General features: G+C 44.5%; 1 long non-coding RNA gene across 2 annotated transcripts; it reads right to left on the bottom strand.

The window, feature by feature from the left end:
• Window positions 1–371: 371 nt before the first annotated feature.
• LOC123856168 (uncharacterized) lies at window positions 372–10,887 on the bottom strand. Of its 2 annotated transcripts, none has more exons than XR_010409002.1 (4): window positions 10,795–10,887; window positions 9,971–10,078; window positions 7,979–8,163; window positions 372–2,347 (listed from the first exon to the last, which is right to left on the bottom strand). It is a non-coding gene; the product is annotated as an uncharacterized LOC123856168 (long non-coding RNA). The 2 variants fall into 2 exon arrangements; XR_010409003.1 differs by having other exon boundaries at window positions 9,971–10,143; window positions 10,795–10,858.
• Window positions 10,888–11,385: the final 498 nt, after the last annotated feature.

Genomic DNA, 11,385 nt, shown 5'->3' with positions numbered 1-11,385 from the left:
ACAGATGCTTAACCAAGGGAGCTACCCAGGCACCCTCCCTCCCTGTTTGTTTCTAAGGACTCTGTTTTCTTAAGAGCTAGAAGTCCAACCATGAAAAATTAAGCATTTATCTCATCCCTACCTATCGTCATTATATTTGATGTATCTTTAGAAACAGAATTTTTTTTATTATGTTACATTAGTCACCATACAGTACTTCATTAGTTTTTGATGTAGTGTTCCATGATCATTTGCATATAACACCCGGTGCTTATTGCAATACGTGCCCTCCTTAATACCCATCACTGGGCTAAGCCTTCCCCCCACCCCTCTGCCCTCTGAAATCCTGTTTGTTTCCTGGAGTCCATAGTCTCTCATGGTTTGTCTCCCCCTCTGACCTTCCCCCCCCTTTCAGTTTTCTCTCCCTTCTCCTAATGTCCTCCATGCTATTCCTTATGTTCCACATATGAGTGAAACCATATGATAATTGTCTTTCTCTGCTTGATTTATTTCACTTAGCATAATCCCTTCCAGTTCCAGCCATGTCAATGCAAATGGTGGGTATTCATCCTTTCTGATGGCTGAGTAATATTCCATTGTATATATGAACCACATCTTCTTTATCCATTCATCTGTTGAAGGACATCTCAGCCCCTTCCATAGTTTAGCTATTGTGGACATTGCTGCTTTGAACATTGGGGTGCATGTGGCCCTTCTTTTCACTACATCTGTATCTTTGGGGACCTAGTAGTGCATTGCTGGGTCATAGGGTAACTATTTTTAACTTCCTGAGAAATCTCCATATTGTTTTCTAGAGTGGCTGTACCAGCTTGCATTCTCACCAACAGTGTAAGAAGGTTTCCCTTTCTCCACATCCACGACAACATTTGTTGTTTCCTGCCTTGTTAATGTTTGCCATTCTGACTGGTGTAACAATGTTGTTTTGATTTGAATTTCCCTGATGGCTAATGATGTTGGATATTTTTTCATGTGTCTGTTAGCCATTTGTATGTCTTCTTTGGAGACGTGTCTGTTCCTATCTTCTGCCCATATTTTGACTTGATTATTTGTTTTTTGGGTGTTGAGTTTGAGAAGTTCTTTATAGATCTTGGATACCATACCTTTATCAGATATGTCATTTGCAAATATCTTCTCCCATTTTGTAGGTTGCCTTATAGTTTTGTTGATTGTTTCCTTTGCTGTGCAGAAGCTTTTTATCATGATGAAGTCCCAATAGTTCATTTTTGCTTTTGTTTCCCTTGCCTTTGGAGACTTGTCTTGAAAGAAAAAACTTATTTCCAAGGAACAATTTGAGGTTGAAGAAGATGAGGAAACCCAAGGCAAGGAGTTGCCAAGTTTAGGCAACTGGAAATAATTCGGTAGTGAGGAAGAAACCAAAGATACTGGGGAAAGGAGAACTGCTAGAGTGCTGTTCTTGAGGAAGCAAAGAGGAGAGGGAAGCTAAGCTCCAGTGGAGGGGTGGGATTTCCATGGAGCAGGGACATTTCTCCCACATTTCAGGAGGGGAGGCAGGATGTGGGGTGTTGATGATAAATATTCCTCCTTTACCTTTACGTTTTAAACTTCCAAGAGCTAATGAATTAAGTTTATTCTTGTGGATAAATATATACAGAGAAAATATTCAGTCAGAAGCTGGCATAAGAATAAGGTAAAATGTGGGCGCCCGGGTGGCTCAGTTGGTTAAGCGACTGCCTTCGGCTCAGGTCATGATCCTGGAGTCCCGGGATCGAGTCCCATGTCGGGCTCCTTGCTCAGCAGGGGGTCTGCTTCTCCCTCTGACCCTCCCCCCTCTCATGTGCTCTCTCTCTCTCATTCTCTCTCTCTCAAATAAATAAATAAAACCTTTAAAAAAAAAGCATAAGGTAAAATGTAATAGTTAAAGGCGATTTCATTATCAGGCCAACATTTAATATTGAACTTTAAACTGCTTGCTGTTTTCTATAGCTGCTATCTCAGACTAAAAGGAGTTAGTTGTAAAAATAAATGCAACAAAATCTTTAATAAAATGGTGAAATGTCAAAGTTTAAAAATTAATTAATGAATAAGCATCCTAAAAAATAAGGAAGTTTCTCCTGAAGATAAGAAATTATAAGCAATGTTTGAAAGGTGGCAAGAAGATATTTCCTGAGTGAATGACTAAACCAAACCTAAAACTAGGCATAGGATAGAAGTATTTTCAGAAGCAGACAGGTGGTACAATCTTCCTGCAGTCAAAATCAGAGGTTCCTCCCCACAGTGGTGAACATAGGCATTTGGTGCTCTTGCTCGTAGTTGAGATTCTTCAGATTCCAGCCCTTGTGCCTGGGTGCTCCCTTGTGGGATGGTATGAATAGCATTTTCACACTGGCTGCAGAGGAATTAGAGCATGTGTAAGAACGTTGGCCTATAGTTGTGTATCTTTTTTTTTTTTTTCTTTATGATGCAGCCTGTAGAGTCCTCTGACAGCTACCCAACCCATCATAACATTATCCTAATGGGACAGTTTTTTCCATGCTAAATAATTATCCTTTCTCCTGCAGTCTCCATAACTAGGTTCTAGTAAATAACAATGGCTATTACATTAGCTCTAGAAATAACAATGAAATATATAAGGTAATGTGGACTGGAATCTGCTGTTGTGATCTTGCCAGAGTCTGAGAGTAAAAATTTCCTTGTGAGATCTGATTCCCTCATATAAAAGAGGAGCAAAAAAATGTGTTTTCTTACTTAATAGGCTATTTTCCTTCCTGTGAAAATGGAATTTCTCTTGGAAATTCCATTTTGGAGTTTTGGAGTTTAGTTTCTTTTTCTCTTCCTCTCTCTATCTGTCCCCCACCCTCTCTCCCTCTCTCCCTTTCTCTCCTCTCAAGACGGTAAAAATGAGTCCAAAATGATGACATCACAGCTGCACGTAGTCTCATTCAATGAGAATCCCCAATGTGTGATAATTTACATTATCTACTGCTGATAACATTGACAAAAAATGTTGTAGGGCAGGGAAATAATTCATTTTTTGCATAAAAACATGCACTGTTTTTTCTTTTATATGACTATAAAAGAATAGCCCTATGAATGTCACACAAGAAGTAATATGGTGGAGCTAAGATTCAAGACCTTGTCTGAATGTGTGTTTCCCACATAATCTGCTGCTCCTGATCTTTACTGGTTAGCTACATGTCAGGACAACAGCCAGTTAAAGGCCAATCCAACAACTGGTTGATCATTCTACCAATCACAGTTCTTAATCCTCCCCCCTTGCCACTTCCCATTCTATGCTTTTCTGGCTGTTGTGATGGCTTATGAGGAGAATTGCAGAGACAGCCCCTGTCCTAGGGAATGAGCATTTAATCAAGAGAGAAATATGATACCCATGGATGTGTTAAAAGGCACTTAGTGGATCCCCTGAGTGGTTCAGGTTGCCAGGAGCTCAGAGGAGTGAGAAGGACCAGGTTTGGATGAAGTGGACATGAAGGACTTACAGAAGGAGGTGGCAGAGTTTACCATGGACTGAAGCGGGGGCACAAGGAGATGGGTAAGTGTGACATTCCTCAGGTGTAACTGAATGGATCACCCTCCCTCACCCCCACCCCCAGTCTTCCACATCTTTGTTGGCATATTTGTATGTTTGCACCATATTCAATAGCACAGAACCTCAGCCTTTGAAAGTGACCTGAAGCTACAGCTGAATCTCCCAACAGTCATTCCCACATGCTACAATGCTAATCTCTGTAGATGTAGTGGACATGGTAATGTGACCATTATGACCTCTACCTATTTTAGTAGATACAGATCCTTGGTCTTCTAAGACAACATAAATATTAACACTGGCAACAGTAATGAGAAACTAACATTACTGGATATATATTGCAGGCTGGGAACACTAACACCTTGATTTATTTAATTTCACAACAACACTATGAGGTAGGTACTAATATAATCTCATAATTAATATAATACTAATATAATCCTCACTTTACAGCAGTGATTCTGAGGATTAGAAATGGTGAAACCCAGGTCTGTCCGATTCCAATGCCCATAGGTATGACCACTTAACTGTATTGCATGTCTATCATGTTATAGATGCCTCTGTAATGTCAGCACTGACAGAAGATAGGGCTCTTAATCCTATCTGAACCTATTGTCCCTGAATAGTTGTCACCATCAAAAAGCATGCACTGAAAGATCTAAGACTTTTTTATTGTTTAAACTGCACAGACTCTTGTATCAGCAAAGTGATCCCCACAGAAACTTCACAAACTTGTCTCAGCCCATCCATCCAACCATCCATCCAAGACATATGTTTGTAGAGCTTCAGTAGGCCATGAACTATAGCCCAGACCCCATTAGACAGCTTTAGCACCATCCTGTGAGGTAGGGCAAGGGCCTCACTTAAGGAATCTTCTTCCTGTGTCAGAACTCTGGTCCTCTGTGGTCTCCTCTTGGACTGATTGCCTCTTTTGGCATTCTGTAACATATTTATCACCAACTCATAAACAAATGTTTTCAGATGCATCTGTACATTGAATGCATCTTTTCAGCGGCTGGATTTTTGAGATTATCCCCCAATGACCAACATCAAAGTACTAGAATATACACAAATGATATAGTGCTACAAGACCATTTGAGCAATGCTTAACTCAATATACATCACAAAGCCAGGAAGAGCAACATCTAAAACTTTGTGAAAAAAGTACAATTTGAGGGTCAATTTTGCATACGCAGGATAAGCCTCCTCCTGTACTTTATCACTGTACCTCCATATATTTATGCACTTGGTTTGCCACTCAGTAAATTTCCAGTCCTAGAAAGAGGATCTGTCAACGCTTTTTTGTTCTTACGTTGCTAGAAATTTAAAGGAACTTGTTCAACCAATCTCCCACTATGGTGTTCAAGAGATGTTATTTCAGCATCTGTTGAACTGCAGAGCTGTTTTATAAGATAACATTATCACAGTTTTGGGAATGTACTGTTATGATTATTTTTTAAAAAATATGGCTGCATATTCTTTCAGGTGAAAGTACTTAACATAGAGTTTTTTTCCTAAATTAGTAGTTGTACAAATGGATCTAAATGAAATGCAAATGTCAAAATAAGTCTCAAAAAAACATGTAGGTAATAATTTTAAAAATATAAGCTATCCCTCCCTGCTTTTCATGATCTGGTTTCTGCCTACATTCCTATCTTATTACTTCATTCCCTGTCTCTTACTCAGATACTTTATGCTGCAGTCACTGTGCTGCTCTGGGCTGAAAGGAGCTTTTCAGAACACACATGTGCATGTGTCTGTGCATGCACAGGACCCTTGTGACAAGCACATTTATTGAGTAACAATTCCATGTCTGTAGGTGGCCTCCCACAATACATCCAGTGTCTTAGTTTCCACTCCTTTGTTTGTTTCTTTTTCTCTTGAGTCAGATGGATTAAGCTTCAGTTGCCCTGGCAATCAACTTCAGTTTTTTATCTCAACCTCTGGCCACAGAAAGGGAGCAAGATGTAGAGAAGTGCTTTCTCATTTGTCCTGGATCTTCAGCTGGGCTGATGCCTGAGCTGAGTGACCCAGTGAGAATGCGCAGAAGAATGTTTCCATGACAACAGAATCCCACATCCCCTTCCAGCGCACAGGCCCTTCTCCCTCCCTCTCCCTGCCTGCTAGGATCTCCCCTGAGAATGGGAATGTGCTTTGGCTAGCAGGGAAGGGATAGATGTGTGGTAAAGGATGCAAAGAGAGAGATGTAATCTTGGGATGTCTTCAGAAAGGACTGGGGGAGGGACCAGAGTCCCAAAGAAAGCATTTTGTACAGCATTGAAGCCCCAGGAGAGGAAGACTATGAAAGCATAGTGGCTGTAAATGTGGTTCTGTAATTTTCTCCAGCAGTCCACGGTGTTACAAGCCAAGCTCCATGGCTCAGTCCCTGAAAAATGGGGCCTGTGTTGTTAAAGGAGAATGGAACCTGCTATCAGTTGTGGAGGCTGACAGACTGGAGAAGGACCTGCTCACCTCAGTGACTCCACCCTGTGTGTGTGTATGTCTGGTTCACTCTTCCTTTCTTCTGTACTCTGTTTTGAGGGTCTATTTATGGTATGTAAAATGTTCTAGGTTAAAGAAGAGGACAATGCAAAGATGCTCCAATCTCCTCTAACATGGACTCATTGGAGGGTGGACAGCAGAAGAGCTGGTGAGGATAATATGGTGAGATCACTTGTGCTCTTTAGACTGCATGGGCATTTTGGTTGATTTATTCTCCCAGATTGATGTGATCTTCATCATGAATGCCTATGCTCCGGACTTGACAGTAAGGGGCAAAAAACCACACAATTTGTGTCTAATCTGATATGTGTAATCAGATGCTATTGTCAACAACAACAAAAATCCTGGAATGCAAGGATTTAGTCAGAGTCAAGGAAAAGCTTTATTGCCATGCAGTTTGCAAGACAGAAAGACCCAGCCTTTGGCTATAAATGGAAAGTAGGCTCCAAAAGGGAAGGTTTAGGCTCAGGATTAAATAGGCAAAAACAGCAAGTTCTGTGCCTTTTATTGAAACTGAGAATGGTCAGATTCAGGTCCCAAACTGCAAACTTCAGGAGCAGAGAGACAAGCAGGATACAACTATTTCTGGTAGCAGTTTCAGGATGTGGCAGTCACTGAAAAGCATGGCAGAATGTGTTGCAGGTGTCATTTTGTGAAATTTGCTAAATTTTGTGCAAGCTTGTCCCCTCAGCCTGTGCTGACTGTTTTTTTTACTCATGGTCATTTGGCCTGATTAAAATTTTACTTTCTCTCCCATCTTGCCTATTAGCTGTTGCTAAGTACTGGGGTCTTTTGTTCTCACTATCATGTGAATGGTTCATTTGAATAAATATTCAGTCTGTTTTGGTGAAAATGCTCAGTTTCTCAGATTTCCACTTCACTTCTCTTCTTCTTTCCAAGATGGGGAAGGGGTATGTATAGTTTACAAGTCTCCTGGGTGATGCTGGAAGAGGGGTGTCTATGAAATTCTTATGGTGCTCACCGAATGCTCCCTGGTCTCTGAGGGGAGGAGGACTCTTGTCTCCCGGGTCCAGCTGGTGAGGCTGACCTGCACCACCCATGCATGTGGCTGGTGAAACTTGCATTTTCCTCTCTCTCCTCTTGGTCAGGACCTGGTGCTGCCTGGCTGAGCCAGCCTCAGCTCACCTTTGCTGGCATCTGTAGACCCCTCTGAATTTTGGTCTCAGCCTCCATCCCCACTCTGGGCGGGGCTGTCGCCCCAAGGCTCAGCTGCAGGGTCACCTAGTCCCTCGCCTACTTAGGCTTCCTTCCCCAACCCCTGGCTGTGGACTCAGCCACTTTCCACATTTCCCCCTCAGGGAATGCAGCCTCTGGGGTCTGGCCCATAGCACAGCAGGAGCCAAGATCAGCTCCAGAAAGCTAAGTTCCTAACCTCAGCCATCCCTCTGCCCACGGAGGCTGCTGGGTCATCCCGCAAAGTGAACGGACTCCTCTGAGTCCCAAACGTGAATGGGGGCAAAATGCTGTCCTCCGCTTCTCTGCTGTAGCTCGCTTGTCCCCTCCCATAGAGGGGAGACTGAGCCTTGAGAGCCTTCCCTCCATCTGCCACCTCCTGTGTGTGTCTTCTACGCCTCTGAGGCGGGGACAGAACATTCTTCTTTTGCTTGACCTTCATGCTGACGAGGCTCCCCACAGTATGTCCAGATCCCAAAGGGAAAGCTGTAGGATTTGCTTGCTTTTTTTTTTTTTTTAAAGAGATTGGCTAACTGATAAAGAAACATAAAATGGAAGGGATTACCAAACGTGACTGCTTGTGCCATCATCAGCAGGGCAAGATCTGTAAAAGTAAACTCAGAGCTCAAAGACAGACACCATGTTTTAAAAGGGCCCTAGGAGATGCCGTGTCACCAATTTTAATGTCAGTGCCCAGAGAGCTTCACTCCTCAGGCCTCTGCTCCCACCAGCGCCTGGCAACCATCCAGGAGAGTTGGGCAGCAGAGATGAACTTACCCAGAGCTTGTGATGTCTTTCAGGAGTTATGGGGCAAGCCTGGGTACGTGTTCATGTCTGACTAGTCCAGGAACATCTTGGAGGGTAGGCAAAATTTTCGTCCCATCAAGACAAGACACGCGGGGGCGCTCTGGCCCCCAGCAGCTTTTCTCAGGCTACTGAGTTCTCCAGCTGGCAGTCACTCACTGAAAAGCAATGATGTTATTAAACTCATTTTGAGAGCTCCCAGTGCCTGCCCTGTTCTGAGAATAGACAGTCTCGGTCACCCTATGGGCTCATGCCCTGACTGCCTTCCCTCTGGGCAGATGAAGAAATTAAGGCACAGGGAAACTAAGGAATGTGCTTGATGCCATGCAGCCAGAGAGCTTACTAGATGAAGTCGTGGCATCATTGCTGCCCACCCTGGGTGACCTTATGATGGGCTAACATCTTCTCTTTCTCCCTCTCATTTATCATGGTTATGTTATTTTAAGCAGCAGTGAACTAATTTAATGATTTAGAAGGAAAACAAGGCAGGGCACAGTATTCTTTGAGTCTTTAACACAAACACCTCAAAACTTACAGGAGTTGTGGGCATACATGTATTGCAGATTAGCTATAGAGTTAAAGTGAGATTCTCCAGTAAAACCTCCTGTGCTGTCCCCTTCTCCCCATGTCAGTCTGCAAGGAAGCAATGACAGGTCTCAGGTGACCTTTTATTCAGCATTCAACAACATTAATGGAACCCCTCTTAATAGGTGTTTTGTACTCTTATGAAAGCTGCTAATTTACACTTATTTTGGGAGCAAGAGAATACAAACCAACCAATGAACCAATGCATGAAGAAGTTAGTGTGGTAAGTGTTAGGAAGAAAATAGCCCAGGTCCTAGGCCAGGAACAATCTACTTACACAGAGTGGTCAGGCAGAGCCTCTCTGAGAAGGCAATGATGGAGCAGAAACCCTACGGCTGAGAAGGAACCAACCATGTAAAGATCCGGGGCTGGACTCTGCCGGGCAAAGAGCACCATGATGACCAATGTCCTGACCAGGGAATAAGCTTGGCATGTTCGAGGAACAGAGAAGTAGGCCAGAGTTATCGTCGTGGAGGCAAGAGCTGATGGGATTGTTTGGATATTAAAACAGTAGCAGTAGATAAGCACAGAAGGGGATGGATACAGGATATAGTCAGAAGGTCGGATCTAGAGGACTTGTTGCTGGACTGTGGTGGAGACCAACAAGATGCAACACGCGAAGAGGCATGCTTGGGGCACGTGAAGTGTATGCTTCCTCCTGGCCATCCAACAAAGACAGACAAATCTGGATCTCTGGGCACAGGTTGCTGCGTGAGGTAGGAATGTGGGAGCTCACATTGTGTACATGCTCTATTTTCTGCTGGCAAAAAGGATGAAACAACCCACGGAGAGAGTGTAGCATGAGAAGGGCCCTGTCAAAACTAAAAGCCAGTGGAAAGGGAGGAGTAGGCACTACATACTGACAAGGAGCAGAGTGGCCACTGGGGTTGGAGGAACAACACCCAGAGATTATATTGTAAAATATCCAAAAATTAAAAATGAAATAAAGGAAGTGAGGGAGGAGGGGAGGGAGGAACAGTTTCAAAAAAGAAGCAATTGTCAAATGTACCAAAGGCATTTGAGAGATGCAATAAATTGAGGATGAGAGCATCATCATAGGGTTTGGCAATATGAAGGTCACAAGTGCCCTTGAAAAAAATCAGTGTTTTTTTGTGGGGCAGGCTGGTAGAAGCACAATTGAAATGGTTAGCAAGGAAAATGGTTATAGAACAAGTGGAGATAGATTTGCTGTTTAGAGCATCAGGGGAACATGACAGTACCTTGAAAGTATATGAGATCAGAGATGGCTTTATGTTTTACTTCATTTTGTAGAAAGGGTGAGAAATATGAGCATATTTGTAGATAATTAAATGACCCAGAAAAAAAATGCGAACATGGCAATTCCAGACAAAAGAATGATCATTGCAAAGGCCTACTTACCCTCCAGGAGATAGGCATGGGATCCAGGTGAAGGGCCTGGCCTCAAGTGGGTTCAGGTCACTGCCTCCAGAGGGGCAGCAGAGAATGCAAGTGCTGCTTCCAGTGTTGCTAGGAAGTGGTAAGAGTTCCTGTTTGGTCCCTTCTCTTTTCTCAATGAATTATCATTGAATATCCTGAGAAGAGTGCGTGCTGGTGATTGTGGAAGGCTACTAGAGGTAGAGGAGAGAGGAGATACAGGTATGGAGGGTGCACAGAGTGTGTCCTCTATTGGGGGTGTACCAGGAAAGTAGAGATGAGGGAGCATGGAGCAAAAGCCATGTGTTTGAGGGGGAGAGTTTATAGCCCTGGGTAAGCTGGGAAAGGAGCAGCCTGGTGGAACTCAAGGCTGTGGGGTCGCTGGACTGGAGGTCCCCAAGAGGTTAAATGCTGTGGATGCAGAGTCATTAGAAAGAGGGAGCCCAACGAACAGGGCATCACGTTGCGGGTGATGACAGAGAGGAGTGCTACAAAGGGACAGCATGGAGGGGAGCAGAGCATGACCAAGGGCAGGGGGATGCTCCGAGGGGAGGAGGAGAACATCCCTGAGAACGGAGAGGCTCTGAGTTGACTGGGTCACCCTCGTGGGCCCTAAAGTGGCCCGGAGGAATCAGAGGAATGAGGGCTGAGAGCAGAGCGAGTGTGCCTCCGGGACAACCCTATTTACAGGCTGGGATTGGGCGGGAGGAAAATAACCAGGGACTCGGTACAGGGGCCGCACGTCGGGCGGTGGAGGCAGCTGGGAAGTCGGGCAACTGGACCCGGACCTCACCAGTCTGGTTTCTTACCGGACAGTTCGCAACAGTATTAGGGAAGACACCGCCAAAAGCACAGGGCAGATGGACTGGCATCGACCTCACTGATCTCCTGCGCGCAGGCCCGGAACTGACCAATCGGAGCCCAGCCCCGCCCTTCGGGCTCCTTTTTTTTTTTTTTTTCCGCTTGGTTCCGGGACTTCCTGCCTCTGTTGCTATGGTTCTGTGGGAGAAAATAGAAAAGGCTTTTGTGCTGGAGACGGTGCGGCAGGGAGAGTTCGGCCGGTTCTCTTTCACTCTCTGGTCTTCGCTCCTATCCCCCTTGGCTTCTTTAGCCACGATCTCCATTGCTCTGCGTGGAATATCAACAAAAAAGATAGATTTTCATTAGGGATTGGGGGCACTTGGTCTCACTTGCCCGCAGATGGCAATGTTGCGCCGTGCAGCCACCCTGCCCGCTTCTCCCCCGCCCTTCGTGCTTGAAAAAACTCCGCAGAGCCTTTTCTGCAAAAAAGCGAAGGCTTCTTTCTTGCGCCTGCGCGGGCTTGGCAGCACCTTGGGCTGGACCTCCTCCTTTCAATAAGGTCCCTTGTGAAAACTCAAGACCCTGGGACAAAACCCCTT

This window comes from Mirounga angustirostris, unplaced genomic scaffold (genome assembly GCF_029215605.1).
Source record: "Mirounga angustirostris isolate CCGP_5_RB_7025 unplaced genomic scaffold, mMirAng1.0.hap1 SCAF_132, whole genome shotgun sequence".
Taxonomy (NCBI): Eukaryota; Metazoa; Chordata; class Mammalia; order Carnivora; family Phocidae; genus Mirounga; species Mirounga angustirostris.
The sequence above is the reverse complement of the archived record's forward strand: the minus strand, read 5'-3'. Positions and strand labels throughout refer to the sequence as shown.